Source organism: Ailuropoda melanoleuca, chromosome 15 (assembly GCF_002007445.2).
Source record: "Ailuropoda melanoleuca isolate Jingjing chromosome 15, ASM200744v2, whole genome shotgun sequence".
Taxonomy (NCBI): domain Eukaryota; kingdom Metazoa; phylum Chordata; class Mammalia; order Carnivora; family Ursidae; genus Ailuropoda; species Ailuropoda melanoleuca.
In genome coordinates this window covers 89,128,862-89,151,236 of record NC_048232.1, presented here as the reverse complement: position 1 = coordinate 89,151,236, position 22,375 = coordinate 89,128,862, and positions in this window count along the sequence as shown.

Genomic DNA, 22,375 nt, shown 5'->3' with positions numbered 1-22,375 from the left:
TTGGGTTTGGCTCATCTTTCTGAATCTGTAGGTTTATGTCTCTCACCACATTTGGGGGCTTTTTCAGCAATTGTTTCTCTGACCACCCTTCCCTCTCCAGGGACCTCGGCTTACGGATGTTGGAGATTTGCCTGTTATAGTTCATGGTCTCCGAGGCTCCGCCCATGTTTTCCCGTCTTTGTTCTCTGTTGCTCAGAATGGGGAAATTCCTCAGTTCATGGACCCTGTGTTCCCGCATCTCCGTGACACTGTGGCGTCTCTCCAGCAAGTTGGTAAAGTCTCTGCTGCTCTGTCTTCAGTTCTGTGATTTCCACCCGATTCTTCTTTATGACTTCCACTTCCCCCCCGAGATTTCCTGTTTTATTTGCTTCAAAACAATCTGTGACTGACTCTTGATGCATTTTTACGACGACTGCCTTAAAATCCGGTCAGATAATTCTAATATCAGATTCCAACATCTTGATGCCAACCTCTATGAGTCGTATTTTTTCATTCAAGTTGTGATTTTCATGGTTCTTGGTATGACAGTCAACATTCGACTGTACTGTGGACGTTGTGTCTGTGAGGAGATCTGGGTCCTATTTAAATCTCTAATTTTAGCAGGTTACCACTTTGCTTATGTGAGCAGACAGGTCCTGGCCTACTTTTGGGAGGCCATGGTTCTGCTAGTAGTTTAATTTCCAGAGTCCTTGTGGTATTATTTTGGGCTACTCAGTTTATTTGGTGCAGTTGGGGTCCCCGTTGGTCCCTTCTGGATCCACCTGAGGGAGTGAAGGGGTTTTTGCAGACCAGGCCCCCTTGTGTCTCTTGATGGGGCAGGGAGTCTCAGGATTCCCTGGCCAGGCGTCATTGGGGTGGGGCCCCCAAGCTCCTCCCTGTCTCAGGGATGAAGAGGGTCCCCAGGTCGCACAATTTGTTTTGGTGGAGGTCCTTCTTGCCCTTGCCCCCAGCTGTCCCTGTATCTCTAGTTCGGAGGGGGCAGTCTCAGGCCTGGTGGGGAGAATAACGTCTCCCCTGGACACTTATTTTTGGCAAAGATCCCAATTGATCCCCCTTGGTGGTGGTTCTGGGTTGTTGGGGAGGCTGATGTCCAATCCAAGGGAGAAACGAGCCAGCTGGGCCACTTTTGCTTCTGCTCAGCTGGGAGACAGGAAGCACCAGGGTCTTTTTCCTGTGGGGGGGGGAGATCTGGGCCCCCTGATGCTATGCTGGTCCTCTGTTTCCTGGGTTCCCAACCAGGCTTTCTTCCTTGTGCTGCTTTTCAAAGTTCCCAGTGGTCGTCTCCGGTGTTGTTTCCAGATTTGTAGTCGTGCTTAGCAGAGAGGCCGCCTGTCACCCAGACCGCTGCAAGTTCTCAGGGGGCAACCTCTCTGTGCTCACGGTTCACGTTCCTCTCTGCAGTGCAGCCCCCAGCTCTAGACCAGGTGCCCACCAGCGACTCGCCCGGCCTTTCTCAACGGATGCTTGGCAAGCATCACATCTTACGTGGCAAAGAAGTGCCGCCGATTGTAGCTCCCAGGTCCACGGCGCCTCTAGCTTTCTCTATCTCGGGAAACCATAGACCACCACCCACTTGTGCAGACCAGAGCCAGGGAGTGGTCTTCGAATGGCAGGTCTCTGCAGCCCACACGCGCATGGCCCTGTTACTGTGTCCCCATCAACTCTACTCATGGCCACAGTGGCTGTGTCACCAGGACAGGCTCCCCTTGGGTCACTGCTTCCTCTGTGTCTGCAGCTGTCCGAGTGAGTGAGGCATAGACACCACAGGTCACGATGCTCCTTAAAGCCATGTGGGGTATTCCCATCACACCAAGGCCAAAAGCCGCAGCGGCCCACAGGCCCAGGCCTCACCCTCCTGCGATTGCATTGTCTCTTCCTCCCATCACCCACAACGTGGTGATCGTCCCTTTCTCCCATCTGTCACCCGCCAAACTGGCCACACTTCTGGCCGCAGACCCCACAGGACTCTGCAGGGCAGGGGGTCACTTCGTGTTCTCTCTGTGTGGGTTGTTTTCTCCCCATATCTCCTGTGGCTGCACCTGACCGGGTCTCAACCCACTGCCACCTTCGCAGAGAGTTTTGTCCTGGGAGGTCAGCCCCTATGGAGCACACGTCCTCCTTCCCACACTCTGGGCCATCCTCTGGGATCTTGCCTCACTTTGTCTTTCCCAAAGCACAGCAAACGCTCCACATTGGCTTCTTTGTCCACTCAATGTGCTCAGTACCGCCTCCTCTTGGGAGGACCCAACTTGTTGACACGGGCCCTACTGCAGCCCTGGAAGCCACCACCTCCCACAGAGCAGGGGTAAGTTCTGGCTGCAGGTGAGGGCGGCCGGTGAGAACCTCGGATGTGCTGGGTGGGCAGGAGGGAGCCACGCCAGGTCTCTGAGCGGAGTCCCCAGGCTCCTTGCCACAGCTCGGTTTCCTCCCCGCTCAAATGTGAGCCTCCCCTCCACCCTGGGGCCATCTCTCTAGTGGACAGAGAGAGTGAAAAACAGCAGGGGCGCACAGCCAAGGACTGTGATGGAGGAGGGGCAGACTTGACTGTGTCCAGACCAGACCTGTCCCAGCACCCAGATTTCTGGAGACCCTGCAAAGCTAAGCCTGTCTCTCCAGCTGTGTTTGCAAACCAGCTCTGAAGGAAGAGAGGCTCCATTACCACACGTGACCTGGATCTGAGTGAGGGCACTCGGCGTGGGGCCGGTCCCGACTCCGCCGTGCTCACGGATGCCTGATCAGACGAGGGTCCCAATGTTCATGATGGAGAAAGAGGAGAGGCAGGAGGGGAACTCTGGGGACGAGGTAGAGAGGAGCCAGCAGGAGAGAGGTAAGCCTAGTAGGGAGAGGGAAGAGAAGAATCCAATAAGCAGAAAGAGGCAGAGGCAGGATGGGACACATAAAATTGAGAAATAATTCTCAAATTGGATGCTGGCTCTGGCATGGATTTATAGCATATTATGAGATTCTAATGCAAACCAGTGCTCTGGGTTTTTTTTTATTATTATTATTTATGCGAAAAACTGACTGAGAGATCAGCGTGGAGATTCATGGACTTGAACTGCACCAGATCGAGCAGGAGTGATTTTTTTTTTTTTTTTTACATCTCTGCCTCCCTAGTTTCAGTGGTGCAGCTCTCAATGGGGAAATAATCTTCCCTTTGATTTCAAACGGTCTCTGAGCCTTTCAGGATCTTTGGGGCTGCAGTGGGAAGTGGGTAAGTCATTCACTCAAGCGCCTGGCCTGGTAGATATGGATTTATAGACACAATGTCTGTAGAAAAAGAGTCTCTGGACCCAGAAGGACCATGAAGCAATTTCACTGCAAAACATGGTCTTTTTTATTACCTCATCCATTCATTCATAAGCTATAGGATTGCAACTGCGCAAAGACAGCCATCCGTCCCCTCATTCATTCCAGGGGCCGGTATTGAATCTCTGTTGTGTGGAGGGGGACCTGCGGGGCACTGTGCAGGATGGAGGGGAGGGAAGCTTGCCTGCTGGTTGAAAAGACCAGAAACGGAGTTCGCGGCAACTTACAGACGCTGCTGCTCGCGTGGCTTCCCAGTAGAAAAGACGGTGCGCCCAGCCGGCTCTGCAAGTCTGCCGCCGACACGGCGACGGGCTCGGAACTGCCCCAGACAGTCCCAGCCTCCCAGGCCTGGCTGGCTCACCGACTGGCGAAAATCTTTGCTGCGTAGTTGGGAGAAAATTATTTTATCCAGTCATGTGAGCACCTTAGACATATGCTCGATCTTTATTTTTTTTGCATTTGGGTATAGTTTCAAACATACCTACGTGCAGGGAGGCGTTATTTTTCACACGTGCCTCATCTGTAACTTTTTTCTTTTTTTGATCTACTTTTTTTGCAAATGACAATATTGTATCGTTTCACTCCTACACGTCCCAGTGTGTATCTCTGAAGAGATTTGTCACCAAATGCCATGATCCCATCTAACAGTTGACAACGAGAGTCCAATATCCCTGAATGCTCACAAATGTTGTGGAGTCGGCCGGTTCAACCAGAATCCCAACAAGGCCAGTGCACCGGTTCAGTGGCTAAGGCTCTGAGTCCCTTGGGGCACCTGGGTGGCTCAGTGGGTTAAGCATCTGCCTTCAGCTCAGGTCATGATCTTGGGGTCCTGGGATCGAGCCCCACGTCGGACTCCTTGCTCAGCAGGGAGTCTGCTTCTCCCTCTGCCTCTGCCTTTCTCTCCCTCTCTCTCATGAATAAATAAATAAATCTTAAAAAAAAAAACCCTCTAAGTCCCTTTATTGCTCAGAAGTCCCTCACCCCCTTTTGTTTTGGGTGTAACTTGTTCCAGAAATCGGAGCGGTTGTCCTGCGGAATGCTGGCCACACAGGACTGGAGTGTCCGCTCCTTGTGGTGCCTTGCCGTTGATCTTCTGTTCCCTACTTTTTATAAGTGGAAGGCACGGGACAGGTAGTGTCAGATGTCACTGGCTGGAGCCTTTCATAAGTAGAACCATGTGATCCCCGGTACATCACGTCAGCAGACACCATGCCCTGTGGTCGCCCCACCTTGAGAGACGCTAGGAGCTGCCAGTGGTTCCAGGTGGGGGCACCGTGACCACTTCCCCACCTGCCTTTCAGCTACTGGGCTCCCTCATGGCTAGACATCGCCAATTAATTCCACAGAGGCTGCAAACCAGTGATTTTTAAAACTCTCTAATTCCTTCTATATTTAACAGCGTGGAGTTGTTAATGAATAAGCCGTAAAGGAACTGTCACGTGTTCTCGGGGGCACCCTCGTAGGTACATTTAGTTTTAGGTGCAGTGGAGGAGGGGCCCATCCTGTCCAGCTCTGTGCTTGTTTAGAAGAGGCTCGGTGCCGAGTTCTTCCAACCCCGTGCGTGTTTACTGAGGGCTGACTCTGCGCAGGGCTCTTGAGTGAGTATCGGGAGACCTGAGATGCCGTCTGCCTTCAAGGAGCTCACTCTCAGAGAGGGAGAGAGAACACACACGACTCCCTCACGTTCTCTACATTCAGTGACCGTCCTGTGTGAGGAATGGCACAGACTAATCAAATATGCCTCCGTGGAACCAGACAATCCAGCAAAAGACGGGACATGGATGTTTGCACTTGAAGGATGAACTGAGTTTCCAGATGGATGTGGGATGGAGTGCCCAGCCCGCACAGAAGGGCAGAGGCCGCCGCTGTGGGGCCGTTCAGTATTCCCGGGGAGCAGTGGTCCAGCGTGGATGGAACAGGACCACATAACCGTGTAATTATTCCTCCAAATCAGGACCTGCCTGGGACTGAAAGCACTACAGCTGGGTTATCTCTGCAAGCCAGGATGGTTTCCGTGAACTCGTGGCTCAGTGTCGGGATGGTGGAAAATGAAATGGAGAATTCAGCAGGGACCAGTGCAGGACCCAGCTGTTAAGAAACAAATCCGTAGGGTGTTGATGTTTGATTGGCGTGTTTGGGCAGAATAATTCCCCACCAACACCAAAGAGGTCCGTGTCCTTACTCCCCAGAAACCAGCAGTATGTTAGGCTGCGTGGCCAAGGGGGATTAAGATTGCAGATGGAGTTCGTTGCTGATGGGCTCCCTCTAGATGGGGAGATTTCCTGGATTATCCAGCCCAGCCCAGTGTCATCGCCAAGGCCAAGTGCAAGTGGGGGGCAGGGACGGTGATGCGTCTATGGAAGGGTGGTCAGCAGAAGGACTGGACCCTTCACTGCTGGCTTTGAAGATGGCAGAAGGGGCCCCAAGCCCGCAAGTGCATGGGGCCTCTAGCCTCTTTAGAGGCTCCAGAAAGAAGCACATCCCTGCCAGCACCTAGATTTTACCCAATCAAACCCGTATCAAAGCTCTGACCTCCAGACTGTAAGTTAGTAATTTGCGTTATGATTTCTCACAACCACCACAGGAAACTAACGCACGATTGGCTATGATAGGAGAGTAGGATGACTCTTCGATTTCACTTTTGGGAAACTAGGTGGATTGTGGGACCATTCATTAACAAAGAATAGAGAATCACAGTCAAGGACAAAGATGATGCATCCCATTCTAGCAGACAAAAGTGCCCGCTTCCTCAGTGACCACAGGTGGTGACACCCAGAGCGAACAGGTGAAGACCAGTTGGTTGAACGGATCTCAAGAGAGTCTCTCGGTCCACATGATATTTAGCATTTCTTCATTACAGGAGTGAGGACATGCCTCAAAACCTGCCCAGCACCAACGGGGGAATGTTCTCGGACAGTTAAAATCCCTCCCGTGATAACATCCGGGTTCCTGTCTCCATCCATGCCTGGGGATGCCACTCCATTATTCGACAGCGCATGATCTGAACAACTACCAAATCAATCAAAGTCCTGGCCTCTTGCAATGACTCTACTGTATATTTACTGTTTGCTTACCCAAACTAAATAATCTTTCGGGAAGCGTTTTGTGTTAAACTGTGGATTTGTAGAGAAGAGAACTCCCTTGGCCTCAAGATTATCTGTCACATTCCCTAATCCAGGGTAATTTTAGGAAGCATTTCCAGAAGTGGACACGTGGTAGAGTCACTTTGTGTGGTCTAACCTTGAGGGGGAGAGGAAGGCCTGTTCTGTGGGTCACAGAGCGACTTAGCGGGAAGCCAGCCGAGCGTCTCCAGCGTCCCTCTCTCTCCTGGTGGAGGAAGCTGTTGTAAGTCAGCTCCGGGGACTTTTGCAGGAGTAACAACCTGAGAGCATCAACGGATTGAGTAAGAACACGTGTTCCTTACCCACATTCCTCATCAGCTGTGGGCTTACTGCTCCACGCGTCTGCCTCGTTCTGGGATTCGAGGAGGAGGAGGAGCCCGTATTGGCCACCAGCGAGCCTGGGTGAGTCTGGACCCACCTGGGGCCCCCTCCGCTGAGAGCAGGGGTGCAGAGTGGGGAGAAAACCACAACCCGCTTCAGTGTATGAGAGCCGCTGGAGGTAACACGAGGACGCACCACGGCGAGTTCCAAGTGCTCCCGAGCGCTGTGCGGACGGGGCTGCCAGTCTAACCAACCCCTTCCTGTTAAGTAAGGAGAGCTGACCAGGGCTTCCACCTGGGGTTGTAAATCCCCCAGCTGGCTCTTGCTCGGGCCCTGTAGAGAGGCGGCCCTATCTAGGAAAGGCTTCTGTGGATGCCACCGTAAGTTTGCGCCATCTGTATTCTTTCAAGCAGTCAGATCATGATGTCTGACACAGTGATTAAAAAATCCTCGTACCAAACTTCCTTGTCAGCTTTTTAGCTGAATTAGAATACAAATGAAGTACAGTTTGCAAATCTTATACTTATAGCTCCCTGCTCTTTTTTCAAGGGAAATGTGCCGAGTCAGATTTAAAACACTAGGTACTCCCGGCACCTGAGAGCCTTTCTCGTGACCCTCCCCGCCCCAACCACGGAGTCTGTGCTAATGGGGTGAGTCAGTCAGCCCCATCTCCATCAGATCCACCCACGCCGCTGGGATTAGCAGGATTGTGTCCTTTCCTTTTTTTTTTTTTTTTTAGATTTTATTCATTCATTTGAGAGAGAGCTTGAGAGGGAAAGTGAACGAGCAAGCAGGAGCGGGGGTGGGGGGAAGGGCAGAGGGAGAAGCAGACTCCCCACTGAGCAGGGAGCCCGACACGGGGCTCGATCCCAGGACTCCAGGATCATGACCTGAGCGGAAGGCAGACACGTCACCGACGGAGCCCCCCAGGCGTCCCCAGGACTGTGTTCTTTTTGTTGCTGTATATTTCGTTGCACGAATCGTCCAAACCTCACTCACACATCCTGTCTTTCGCAACACTCGCACAGCGCCCGGGTGTAGGCTTTCACAGCTCACGCTGTCATGAGCATGCCTGCCCGTCTTCTGGCTGGCACGTGCTTCCACTTTCTCGGAGCGCGGACGTGAGAGTCGCGGCGCCGGTTCAGGGCATGCCTGGGGGTCTGTGCCTGCAGATGCCTCAGTTTCTTCTTCGAGCTCTATAACTTTGGGGCTTACCAATTTTGAGGCTCCGTTAGGTGGATGGCTATGTCATTTGGAGTTGCTGCAGCTGCCTGCCGAGTTGACCCTTGACCGCCGTGAGATGTCCCTCCTCCCCCATCAGCAGCTGCTGCCCACCGTCTGCCGTGCGGGCTGTCAGTCCGGCCGTCCGGCCATCCTCCACTCAGTGTTCATACGGGGTCCTTCTTCCGGTCACGTAACTGTCAGCCTGCCTCTGTTCTTCTCTTCCGTGTAATCTGTGCTGTTCTTGTTCTTGGGCGGTTTTTTTAAATCTACTCTGCTAATCTTTGCCTTGTATTTGGAATGTGTAGTGAATTTTCATTTAATGTACTGAATTGAGTCATGAATTGCCAATATTTGATGATTTTCACCAACGAAAAGGCAATTTCATATGATTCAACATGGTAATTGTCATGTATTTGGTTTAAATCTACAATCTTACCGTTAGCTTTCTATTTGTCTCATATTTTTCCCTTTTCTTTCTCTCCTTGAATTATTTATATTAATCCGATGTGTTTTATTATTCCATTTTCTTTGCCATTAGCTCGTTATACAACCTTTTCTTATTTTAGTGACTAAAATGGAGATCGTAACAGGCATCTCCGATACGTTACGAAGTACCTGAAAGTAGCAGTTTTAGTACCTCCTGGACAAGATCTCACAACTCTTACATTTCATTCACCAGCTGCCTCCTTTTGGCTGTACCATGCAGTACTGCACTCAATACTGATTCTCCCCTCCCTCCCTGTAATTGCATTATAATTTATGCCACTTACCGCGCACCTTTGTAATACCTCCCACTCCAGGGGAGACGTCGATGTCCCCAAGCCACAACACTCAGCCGGGCCATGTGACATGTTCCGGAAGGCGCATGGGCCAGAGGGGACCAGCGCCAACCGGGCACCTCTGGGGGCAGCAGGTGCTCTCCATCGTTGCCAGCATGCTTCATCCATTCCCCACGGGTGGGACCATCCAGGGAGTCCAAGGGGAATGGCCCCAAGTGGAGAAGACCCTGACCTGACCCCTGACCTGGGGCCAGACCCAGGGAGCCCAGTGTGCCCAGTGTGTTGGTAAACCCACCTAATTAATCTTCACTTTAGATCACCCAATTTTTATTTCCTTTTGGATCTACCTACCTGACGAACTTCCATTTTTTTCCCACCTCTTCCCAGGGTCCCAGGCAGCTGTCAGAGGCATTCGGGGCTCCTGTTTGAGAATTCCACCATCTGTATTAACTCTGCAAGGTTCTATCGGCCATTTCTTCTCACGACTGTGGGTCCCATTATCTTTCTTCCTTATGCATCATGTAATCTTTATTTTACCCTGGACACCGTCTGCTAAAAGAAAGAAGAAGGCAGAGACCACAGTAAATGACACTTAAATAATACTTGCCTCCTGGGAGGCAAGCATTCCTCCTGGGACCAGGTCATTGGTATGAGGGGAGCCGGTGAGGGGTGAACCGACCTTCTCAGCATCGAGCTGTGTCTGGGCTTTGTGGGAGCTCTAACCCAATTCAGTGCACCGCTGGCTTGGACCATCTCGAGGGTGGTGTTGGCAACACATTTTTAGCATGACCTTAGACCTGACCCTGGGGGAGGGGGGTTCCAGAGAGTTCTTCGTGCTTAGAGACCACACATGAGCTTTCCAAACCACACGCATCTCTTTTTCTGCTTTTCAACCAGTCTGCCAGCTTTGGGGGTTCCTGGGGTTCTCTTGTCTCCCCAGGCATACCTCCAGCTCTTTGCACCTCAGAAGATGTCTCTCCAACCTTCAGCCTTGTCCTGGGCTCCAGTCCACTCCCAAGGTCATGTAGCAAAGGCCTGGGGTGCCTTGGAGAAACCCCTCCGCTCTCCTGCCCTGCTGCTGACCTTCACGCCATCGCACTGCACTCGACACCGCACAGAGCCCAGACCACGCGTGGCGGCATGCCGGCTCCCACCGAGGCAGCTCAGCTCCCAGATGACCTGTGAGCTCTGAGATACACCACACACCTTAACAGTCTGCAAACACCACGCGCTGGCCCCCCTGTGAAAGCCCCAGCACTTGCAGGACCTGGACACAGAAGAATATAGGATTGAAGAGAGAACGAGGAAAGGCCCCTCAGCCGTGAGAATGCATTTTGACCTTAATATCCGATTTCTTCCAGGTACCACTTAATTGTTTCCTGAGTGAGTCCAGCACTGTGATTCAGTCCTGGGGTTCCCCGTATTCTCCTTGCATGACCTCTTCTGCCCCCAGGAGTGACTCCACCTTGCTGTTCAGGATCCAAGACCTTTGCACTGAGCTCCTCCCCCCACCCCCAGCTATTCTCATGCTGCGGAGCTGACATGCGGCTGGCTTCTCTCCCCACCCCTCCCTTCCTCGGGTGGTCGTCTCTAGCTCAGAAAGGGCTAAGCAGACCCAGGGGTCCTCTCGGGCTGCTGCTGAGCCTAGATGAACAGGGGCTGCCCACGTGCCCGTGAGGCCCCAGAGTGCAGGCGGCTTCTCCAGTCCATCCTGACCAGCCAGTCCTGCATGGCTGCGGGGTGCCAGCCACTTCCTCTATTCCCATGTTGGTCCCCGGGTGGTGTCTCATCAAGGTACAGCCCAGGGTCACGTGTATACCTGGATGTTCTGAACACTTAAGAGAGGACGGACAGAGCCCTTGTCCTCAGAGGAAGAGACAGGCACGTGAAGCAGCAACTAAATTATAACGAGGGGCATGTGGGATGACCCTAGGTGGAAGCCACCTGCCATCTCCCACTCCCCCATGTGGGTCACAGCACTGCCCCCCTCAGGACGTCTGCAGCCCAGCCCAGGTGCCGGTTGCGCCACAGCCAGGACGGAGGCTGCCTCACCTGCCGCTGGTCTTCTGACTCCACCTCCAGGGGCCTGTGGTGGTCTGGCCGAAATGTGCAACCCCGTCCTGCTAAGACGCCTTAGCCGCCCCTCCTGTGTACCACTCAGCGGATCAAACAGGGTTCTCCTTCAGCAGGACGGTCTTGTCCCCTGTCCATCCGTCACTCTGTCGCCGTCACTGTGCCCGCGGCCAGGGGTCATGCTCCCTCACCAGCATCCCCCGGCCATCTCTCCTCACCGGCTCGGGCAGCCGCTCGCCTCTATCGTGCTGCTGGATTCCTTGTATGTGACGTTCCTGCTTGTCCACCAGGACACAGTTCGGATGTCCTTTGCTCGAGAAATCATTCTCCGACACCTGCAGGCAGATTTTTAAAAAGCAGTAATAATAGCAGATATTGAACGATGTGGATGCTGAGCCCCGACCGCCCAGGTGCTTGGCAAGCAGGTGATGTGCTAGCCCTCGCTGGACCCCTGAGCCCGGCTTGGTGCCAGGGGCAGCTCGGCTGAGCTCACGGCCCGCAGGCCAGCGCCCCGAGCGCCTGGGAAACTTCCGGGAAACTCACTAGCCGGTGGTGACATAGCCAGCATTAAAAATTGCCTCCCGTAAACTCATAACCACTCACATAAACTCAAGTCGATTGTACTGAGAGCAACGGTATTCAGTCCTCAGAATGCACCAGTCGCTGTTTCCACACTTGCCTGCCGCGTGCTCTTTAGATTGCTGCGGCCCCGCGGTGGAAGGCGGTCACTGTTGCCATGGCACCTCGTCGTCGGTCCGCCTCCAGGGTCCCCGCAACACCGTGACACTGGCCATCATCACGGGGGCGCGTACACCACGGGAGTCTGCTCACGCGGCTCTGCAGAGTTTTGCGGGCTCGTGTGCTGATGGCCCAGATTGCACACGATCAGAAAATGCCCATAGCGCACCACAAACCTAAAACGGGGGCCTGTCCGCAGCTCACGCACGGCGAATAGCTTTATAAACGGAGAAAATCTTCAAGCGTTTGAGAACTAGTACCTGGTCCAGGGAGGAATTTATTCACGCCTCCCCACGTGTCTCTGACCCCTCTGCTCTTACTTGTTCATTTGAGGCAAGACGTCAACAGCCAATGTTCGTGTCAGAGCGACACTCACTTGTTGGTGACCCGAGAAATTCCTTCTCTGAACCGGATTGTAACTGATGGTTTCTTAGTAATAACGTTTACTATAAACTTACGCACGCACACGCGTGCACACACACCACACAGACACACACACACACACACACACAGGGGCAAAAAGTACGTCTGTTCCAGAGAGTCGGCCGCCCCTGTTTCCCAGCATCTGGCGCAGGAACCCTAACCCAGTAGCTGGGCTCTGATCGCCCCCACTTTGCAGGTGAGGAAGCCCAAGCCCAGGGCGGGCTCATGCAGAACCCCAGCTCTTAGGAGACGGAGCTGGACTTGGAACCATACCCTTCCCTCTGCAGCCCAGATTCAGCTCCTGGGCTGTATTTCCTCCTGGGTTCGATCTCTACCCCCCGGACCCCTGACACTCTGTGCAAGCCTTTCTCACTGTAATGAGGGTTGCAGGCTAATCATGTGTGTTCTCTATCCTTCAGCACATCGTCTCTCGTCCTCCAATGGCTGTACGCAGTCCCTGGTAGACAGTAGGCACTCAATAAATGTTTAAATGCATTCTGAGTTGATAAACAGTGTGGTCTCGTGTGCTCTTTACTTTCAGCCTATAGGCTTTGACTGTGCTGGGCTGTGTCCTCGGGGCCCCATTGCTACCCGCCCATGTGAGCCCCTCATGCCCGTCAGCCAGGCTTCCCATCGGTCTGTCCAGCTGCACGTGGCCGGACTCCTCTGCCCTTCCCACCAGATGCCCCCACACGCCCTGCAGGCCATGCACAGGCTTGCGTGTCTATGTGATGTCCCTGCCCCCAAAAGCGTCCCTTCGTGGACGGGAATTCACCAGGCAGACGACAGTGCCAGCCCATGCATGTCACCCAGGCACTGATCGGGGTGCAGACTTCACTCCCAGGGCATCCAGTGGGGGTTTCTAATCATTTCTGGATCTCCATGTGTCTCCGGCTGCTCCGGCTCCCAGCAGGCTCCCACAAAGTGAGGGGCAGGGGCAGTGGACGGGCCCTCTGCAGACGCACCCTCCGTCTCTGAGAAGGTGAGGACCCAGGGCGGGCTGGGCTCTGTCCCCAGGAAAATCTGCCTTCCTGGCTGTGCGCTGGCTAGAAGTTGCAGATGGCCTGTGTTCAGGTGCTGAGCTCCCCCGGGGTTCTTTGCTGGGGCGTCCCTGCTGATTCGGAAGCCAGCTGGGGCCCCTCATGTGTTTGCACGGACTAGAATGGTCAGCAGCTACTGCACGCCTCTGTGGGGACAGGAGAGCTCTGTCTCGGCCGTGGAGAGGTGCGCCGGGCCTCTGGCAGGAGGGGGCAGGGAGGGGGGGACGGGGCTGGAGAAGTGGGCAGGCTGGCCTGACGGTCCCTGCTCCCCGGCCCCAGCCTGGCTCGTGCTCACGTCCATCCTCCTTGCCCTCCTGCACAACAGTACAAACCCCGATGTCGGCAGCCAGGCTGGGCCTGCGGGGGCAGTGCCCCTCTGCTGCCACCAGGCTTTTCATACCCACGCAGGGTCCCCCCATCAGTGTCCTTACCCACAGTTCCCGTGTGGGTCCTTGAAAACACGGCCACATGTGGCCTGGTTTTCAATACTTAACAATCGTTGTGGAATTTTGGGAGTAAAAAAGTGAAGAATTGTGATTGCCGACAACCTGGTGGCAGAGGTCATAGAGACGTGTCCCTCAGGACCAACGTGCATATCAGGGCGGGCGGCCCCGGGACATGACTGTGCAATCTCAGAAGCGGGGGGAGGAAGCTGGAGCCGTGGCCTTGGCCTTGTTCCCGTGAGTGCCTCCCCACGTGGCTGCACAGGCCGTGTCGTGGTGGTGTCCGGCTCCTTCCGTGACTCCTCCAGCCTCAGCGCTGCTAGGATGAAGGATGCACCGCCCACGGCTCCTGCAAGGTCCCGCCGAGCTGAGAAACCTGCTCCCACACCCCCATGTTCGGCAGACAGGGAAACTGAGGCCCTGACAACTCCCACGGCCCTGAGAGCCAGAGCTAAGATGACCAGCAGTGTCCTGACTTCCGAGTCAGTGTTTGCTCCTTGCTGGGCTGCTCATGGCCGCAGAGAATACACAATCACATGGTTATGTGTGGCTCGGTCCCTGCAAACCCCAAGATCCAGGGGCATGCAGGGCAGGGACACCCACCCCCAAAACAGGGCTTTCCACACCGGTCCAACTATCCAAGGTGTCACAAGTATTCTGAGCAGAGGGAGGGACAGAGGGAGCTGGGGTACAGGGAGAGAGAGGAGGAGGAGGGGGAGAGACAGAGACAGATGGAGACAGAGACGGAGAGAGACAGACAGGACACCGAAAGAGAGCCAGAGGCCGAGGGAGAGAGACAGAGACAGAGACAGAGACAAAGAAAGACAGAGAGCCAGAGGCCGAGGGAGAGAGACAGAGAGAGATGGAGACAGAGACAGAGAGACAGAGACAGAAGGAGACAGAGACAGAGAATGATACAGAGAGATAAGGACAGAGACAGAGAGACAGAGACACAGAAAGACAAACAGAGGCCAAGGGAGAGAGACAGGTGTCTCTGAGAACAGCCCTGGCTGCCCGCCTCCTGCCCGGGCCCGGGACAGGCAGCAGGACGGGAAGGTGAGTGTCGCAGAGCTCGGGCCGAACTCCACAATCACCACAGGACAAATTAAGCCATAATCATAACTGCTTTTGTCTCCTGGTGATGTGTTGTCTTATGACAATTTCTGCAGAAATAATTGATTTTATGGCTTGATTTCATTCCTTGCCGGTCACGCTGAAGACACAAACACATAATGAGATTGTTGTCTAACATTCGCCGAGATAAATGCCCAGAGAGTATCTGGGATTAATCAACCCTGCTCCTTTCATTAGATTATCCGGTGCAGGCTGAGCCAACCGCAGTCGGGGTCTCCTGGGGACGCTGCCTGCAGCCCGTCCCCGGCAGCTGTGTCCCGGAAGGTAGCCCCGGGCCAACGGTGAGGGTCGCACGTGTGGCAGATTAATACTCGTGTGCTGTGACAGGGAGGGCGCCCTCACACCCAGGCGCTGCGTGGCCCTGGTCGATCCCCCGCAGCCGGCTCCGGGACCCAGATTACCAGCCGCACACCCGAAGGCCAAGCATCGCGTCCTACCACTCTGTCCTCGTGCTGCAGGGCTGAGCGGGAGCGGGTGACTCGGGCTCACACACCAGGCATGGACTCTTCTTCCCACGAAGGGGAGGTGTGGGGAGGGCAAGGCGACTCACGGTGTCCACATCCTAGGACCGCCATGGGGGGACCCGGGTCAAGGTGGCTGAAACAAGACAGCTTTATTTCCTCACAGCCTGGAGGCCAGAACCCGGGATCAAGCTGGGGTTGGGGCTGATTCTCGGGCGCCCCTCTCTCGGGCTCACTTGTAGATGGCCGTCTGCCCCCCACATCCCCACATGGTCAGCCTTCCACACCTCTCGTGTCCGAATCTCTTCTCACAGGGACACCGGTCAGCCTGGATCAGACCCACCCCAGGACCACATCGACCTTCACGGCCTCTGCGAAGACCCCATCTCCACTACAGTGGGTGCAGACGTGGGATCCCAGCATCTCTATTTCCTGGGACTGATACAGAAGGAGCTGGACAAGTCACAGTCCGCGAGTGGACAGTGAAACACACTCAGTGCCACGCGGGATTTTCTCTCTGAGGCCTTTGTGTCTCCTTGTACTTGTTTCCCGGGGCTCCCATAACGAATTTGCACAAACCGGGGGTTTGTGCATAAACCCGCTGACGTCTGTGACGAGGACGCCGTCCCAGGACTTAGACATTCTCTTTTGCGGGCACATAATTCAACCCACCACGTTCCTTATAATGAGAGATGAGGCCAAACGGTCCTTGGCATTTCTGCGGTCACCCGAGCGTGGCTCAGCGGCACTGCTCTGCGAGACGGGAATCGGAGGCCACCGCTTCAGCGAGGAGCTGGTCCGGACAGCGGGTATGGAGAAGCTGGGTTAGCCGGACAATTTGCATATGGAAACCATCCAAGACGATTCACCCCAATACACACTCAGCACAGAACGGACAGCATGGTTCACTCACGGTCCCTGCCCGCGGGGAGCGCACAGCCTTCCTGGTGACAGGCACACACATAAATCACCCTTAATCAAGGCCGTTCGGCAGTGAGTGAGATACCAGGGGCAGGTGGGAGAAGGGATGAGACACCAGGTCCTCCCGGGGAAACTGGGGAGCGTGTGCTGGAGGCGAGGTCAGAGGACGGTCTCCACTCAGGCTGAGTTTCCGGGGAGCTTAGGGGTGGAGGGGTGATGCTTGAGATGGAAGGGGCGGAGTCTGAGAAGGGAAGGGCCGCTAAGGGCTGCCGACGCAGGTGAGCCCTGGGGGATGCCGGGCTGACACGGAGAGGCGGATGAGGGGCAAGGGCAGGGTCATCACAGGCTTGGCAGGTGCTGCCCTGGATCTCCCTCCAGCCCTGCAGACACCGTGGAGAACCCCATCACCCCAGCTAATTCTCCCAAGGACATGCCAGGCCAGGGCTCCGGAGACAGGGGAAGTCTGAACTTGAGTCTGTCACCTTGGCGACACGGGGGAGGTGGGAAGCCTGCAGGAAGGACCGGGAAGGCAGTGGTGGGCTATGGACAGAGGGCCTTCCCATTCCCCGCTCTCCCACCCTCACCACCGGCCCCCTGAGGTCCCCCCCCATCTTCCCTTAGGATGCATGTCAACCCTCCCTCACCTGGCCCGGCAGACTGGCTTTGGGAGGAGCTCCCAAAGTTAATTCATCCCTGGGTGTGTCTGCTTCCTCGTATGGAAAGTGGAAATAATAATAGAACTTATTCAGTAGGGCCATTTGAAGATTAAATTTTATGCGCGCGCACACACACACACGTTGTCAGAGTCTGCAAATAAAAACACTAAACCTACAGTCCTAACAATTTATTAGCATACATATGGTCCAATATTGCATGGTGGACACTAAAAAATATTTGTTTATGTGAGATTCAAGTTTAATAGGCATTTTTCCTGGTGCCTTCACACGCGCACGCAGCCCAGGATGTGGGTCCTAAACCTCAGGACCCACTATTTCCTTCTCTTTGTCACCAGGAGTCTGGTAACAGGCTCTCAGACACGCTGTCCCCGTTCTCTTGTCCTCTCTAATGTGACTGACTCCAGAAACCCGTCTGATATTCTCAAATGACAAGTCAGACCCTGACAAACCCCTTGTCGGATCCTTTGAAGGACCTCCCTGCAGGTCTGGCATCGCCCATCCCGCCCTCTTCCCGCTCGTCTTCTCTCCTCCCTCCTCGGTTATTTTCCTGCTGAAGGGCTTGCTTTCCCATCCTTCGTTCACTCGTCCATTCCTTCATTCAGCAAAACTTTCTTGAGGCAGCTACTGCGGGATCCACGGCAGGTGCCAGGGGCGGGCTCACAGGGGGTTGGGACAAGGTGACACCCTCACGGAGCTGCTGCGTGACCCACCCCCGCCCCAGCCCCCTGCCCAGCCAGGGGTGTTTCCCTGCGGAGGAGACAATCGCAGGGGTGAATACCTGCTCTGCGCTGCTCTGGGCAGAGGCGTGGTCTGCATTATCTCACCAGAGCTCTGCAACATGCTAGGAGGCATTATTTCTATCCTGTTTTTCAGGCCAAGACACAGACTTAGGCCCAGGGGGAGAAATAATGCCCCCGAAGCTCGGTTAGGCAGTGGCTTAGCCGGGACTCCCAGGCCCCGTGGTTCTGCACAGAGGAGACAGGGCGGGCAGGCAGGCCCCTGCTGCCAGAGCAGGCAGGTTTCTCATGACTGATCCGCTCTGGGGACTCCTGGCTGTGGGAGGTGCTCCCTGGGGAGACGTCAGCTCCCCGAGGGGCGTGTTTCCCATCATGCAGCTGGGTATTTGGGGAGCTCCATCTCTGCATTGTTCTGGCTGTGGAAGCCCTGCGTGATCTGCAAGAATTTGGGGATGGGACAGTGTCTTTCACAACTTAGACACTTGGGTTAGCTTAACACAGAGGGGCCACCACAGCCTGTGCCACCAGATGGCCAGAGGGGCAAGTGACGGATCTAGAATCAAGGGGAAAGTGCATCATTGAACTCCTGTGGATTAACTCCGTAGATCCTGATTGAACTATGACCAGCGGGACATCTGCGTGGGATGAATCTCCAAGGTCCTCGGGCCAAGTGTGAGTCATAGTCAACATCTGTGCTCGGAAAGTAGCCTCCTGGGCTCACTGCGGTCATGGGGACCAGTGTGGACAAGCATCGAGCTGCTGTCCACGGAGGACACGTGGACAGTTCCGGTTGAAGGACTCTCTAGGGACCCACCAAGTCATGTCCAGATTCTCACTCCAGCAACTACCTGTGTGCAAGCCTTGGGAGGGGTTCCTGCAGCAAGTTCTAGAATCCACCCACATTTCCACCCAGACTCCATCAAGTGACCACACGCACACGCGTGTCCACACCTGTGCAAACACATGCACGCACACACGCTCATCCTGAGGACACGCCCAGCTTCCCCCACATCCCTCTGTGCACTTCCCTCATGAAAACCCATGAGCCATGGGAGTCAGAACCCTCAGACTCTCGCTATGCAAACTCATTCTCCAAACACATACATGAAAACGCGGGGCCGTGTCTATAAATTCATATGACTTTGCCGCTGTCTCAATTACTACTTTTTGCACCTTTATACAGATATTTGGCATTAAAAAGACAGTTTTGAGAGATAGGTCTCCTAGCTAATAAAATGTGCTTTGAAAATGAAGCAAAGGCAAAAGATGAAGGCAAGCCCTGGTGTGGCCCCTGGCAGCAGACAGATGACGTGGGGACAAGGGCCAGGATGTCCTCTCTGTCCCTTCGTGGGACCTTCATGAGAGGCACCTGTGATCAGCGGGCGCCGTCCAGGTGCTGGTGACGATGACGGTGTATTTACTGAGCGTCGAATGTGTGCCAGGCAGTCTCCCATTTAACCCTTGCAGCAGGGTACAGTCTATCAATGGCACCATTTCACTGATGGGGAAACTGAGGCACGAAAGTTAAATACCTCTCTGCAGGGCACAGGAACTGTGCAGACCCCAGCAACCAGGAGGAGGACACCCCCAGTGAGTGAACAACAGGAGGGTGCGTGGGTTACCTTTTGTATCCGTACCCAGCAATCACTGAGCTGCGGACCAGTGCCAGGCACGCCGAGCACCAACATGGAGAACATGGCAGGGTCCAGGGACAGAACTGGGACCCTTGAGAAAATTGTTATACTGCCAGGCCACAGGAACTCCCACCTGAGGACTGAGAAGGCACAACATGGGGGTGCACCTCTCCGGCACAGCGGCCTGGCAGGTGGGGGTGTGTCGATGGAAGCAGGTGGGAACAGCATCCCGAGCGAGTGAGGGCAGCCCTTCTTGCCCAGCTCTCTGCTCCGGCTGGTTGCTGAGGAACATGGGGCTGGTGCTGATGTTGAAAGGTTGGCCCGGGTGGGACACGGGCTGCAGCCCTGGACGTGAGACTGGAAGAGCAGTGGGCACTCTGTGCCTGTGACCGGAGGCTCCGGTGGGCGTGCGGGAGGGCAGAAACATCCAGAACCCATGGTGTTTGCCAAGCTTCATGAAGCGGCCACTGGCTGGTGTTCACAGTGATATTGCTGTCCAGACACTTAATGTAATCAAGACCCATTGCCATAGAAACATCAAAAGTAAGGCCCGCATGCAGCCTTGTGCTCAGAAAGACGGCTGGCAGAAGCAGCTGCCCCTTCCGCACGAGGAAGAGAGAGACACAGGGTGCAGAACATCGCCGAGGGTGGCATGGGACGTGGCCCTTCTGCTGGCATTGCCCTGGTCTGCACCCCTGTCTCCTGTTTCTGCGCCAAGCAGACGAAACCAACATGGACAAGACACATTCGCTCACGGTCTCCACCGGCCCTCCAGGGAGGGTGTCACCAATGTCATCGGCAGCCAGCATCTCCACCATTTCTGTGCCACGGCCTCAGTGAGGTCCTGCCAATTTTGCTGTCAACGGTTTGCTGCTGCGAGTCCCTCCCCCACGTGGCTACAGGACCTCAGTGCTCCTACCCTAACTCAATCCCCCGTTTCCAAAGGTGTGTCCACTCTCCTGGTCTCTGGTGGGGGCTCCTGGTGGATGTCTTCCCTCCACCCAGCCGCTGGTCCGCAGCACCGGCCCGTCCGTGCCTGGCTCCTCTCAGGCTGAGCGTCTCGTGCCCCCAGGGGCTGGCGCCAGCGTCTCCCCTACGGTGAGACCCTCCCGATGGCGCATGTGCCCGCACCGCCTAGCTTCTGTCCAGCCCCACCCTGCGTTCTGGGCAGCTGTGGCACATGGCTTCTGCCCCTCTCTGCTGCTCCGGGCCACCTGCGCCTGGAGGAAGCAGGACAGGTGCCTCTTCGCTCCTTGCCCTCCCAGATCGCAGCCAGGTGGGGTGGGGGCACAAGTGCTGTGAAGTCCTGTCTTGTCTCTGATCTGCTCCCAACCACGCCTGCTCTGCCTGGCTCCGCAGGAAAAGACAGCCTTGCAAGCGGGTGCCTGGGTGGGCCCAGCGTCCCCCAAAACAGCCAGACTCAAGCCCTGACTTCTGTTCAGTTCAGGAGAGTGGCTGCCGTGCAGACAGGGGCCCTGCCGGGGACACACGCCTGAAGGTGGTGGAGTGAGCGGGGAGCAAGTCTCCTTTCCTCCCTGGGGAGGACTGGGATATTGCTGGGAGCACTCGGGCAGTGATCCGGTTCTGTCTCCTACCTGGGTTCATGAAGTCACTTCCCAGATGCCCTTTCGGCTGGCTGGAGCCCAGTGCCCGTACACGCCTGGTGAGCTGTGAAGACAGTGATACCATCTGTGGGTAGAGGCGGTAACCCCAAAGAACGAGGATTCCCCAAGGAAGGCTCTGGATCCTGGAGCCACCTGAAGGCATAGAATCACCTGCAGGGGACTCCACCAAGGGAGAATCTGGAAAGCGGACTTTGCTTGTTCCCACAGCACAACCACACCCATCCCGACCTAAGGAAGGCCCCAAAGAAGAGAAACCCTAGCTCTCCCACAGCCCAAGGGGGCCTGTCTCCAGGGGCCTGTCTGGGAAGCTGGGAAGCAGGCTGGACCCCAGGACACAGGCCAGGCTGTAGCTCACAGGACCCAGCATCTGGAAGCCGACCTTGGCAACCCCTGAAATACACAGGAAGCATCAGCACAGCCTTCTGGCCGGGTCCCCGCCCTCCTGAAAGCCTCTGGCCACGAGAGTATCCACAGCGCCATCCGGGCCAGGGGAGCTGAGGCCAGATGCGGGCCAGTGACAGACACCTGCCAGTGTCCAGGCAGCTGTTTCGAGGAGGGTCTCTTGTTGGCCTTGGCCGGCACGCATGGCTCAGAGGGAGCGCAAAGGGCATCAATCCCTCAAGGGAGGCCGGGATTCCAGGCCCCAGTGTGACCTAAAGCTCTGAGCCACTGAGCCACACCTTCGCAGGGGTGTGGCTGAACGACTCGCCCGGTCAGTCACTGATGGACTCGTCAAACATTTCTGGGGACAGACTTGAATTCAGCTCCATCCCTGACCTCCAGGGGGCCCCTCCCAGTGGGAAGACATTTGGAGACAGACGCCCCCACCCAGGGTAGCCCCCTGCCCCCAGCCCGTGTCCTCCTCCAGTCCTTGCACGTCTCCCCAGTGGACAGAAAGAGGCCAGCTCTACCCAGCTCGGGAGGGGCAGCTCTCAGAGGTTGCCTCCAGAAGGCGGGGAGCGGGGTTTCTTGCACTTGGAGGAGGGGGCTGGGGTCTCCCTTCCAGGCCGACCCAGCCTCCACCTGGAGAGCCTGCCCCTGGTCATCAAGGTGCTTCAGGCATCCAGCCTGCAAAGGGCCGCAGATCAGAACAGGCCTGTGGTGTGAGCTAGGGAGAGTCCCCATGGAGGCTCCTGCTTCGGACACCTGGGTCCTAAAAGCCGCGTCCCTACATCTCATGCAGCCCGTGATGGGGCCTCAGGAAGCGCTGCTCGCTTGGTCTGCTGGTCTTCAGGCTGGAGGGGTGGGAGGAGGAATGAAGGGGGAGTGACGTGAAGGACACTGATAACCCTTCCGGTCCGCGAACGCAGGCCAACGAGGGAGCCACCGCAAACGGGATTCCGGATCAATGAGAGCCAGTCTGGAAAAAATCACAACCTAATCCTTCAGGGGCTTTATTTTAAAAGACAGACAAAAAGCACATTTAATTTAATGTTGTCCTGAAACAGCGGCCATGTTCACAGCAGCACCTGTAACACAGAGACGTTGTTGCTGCGACCGTCTCGGAGGAACAACCCCAGTGCGCGCCAGGACCCAGCAGACCCGCTCGGCACCTGCTCAGCGCCCGCAGACTCCAGGATGCCATCCCCCCACCCCCGCCTGGGGAGCCCTCACCCACCCAGGAGCTGACCCCTCAGCACAGCCGTCAGCCAAACACCTCCCATCCTTTAGGGTCCTCATGCCATCCTCCTCTCCCTCCTCCTCCCCCCGCCAG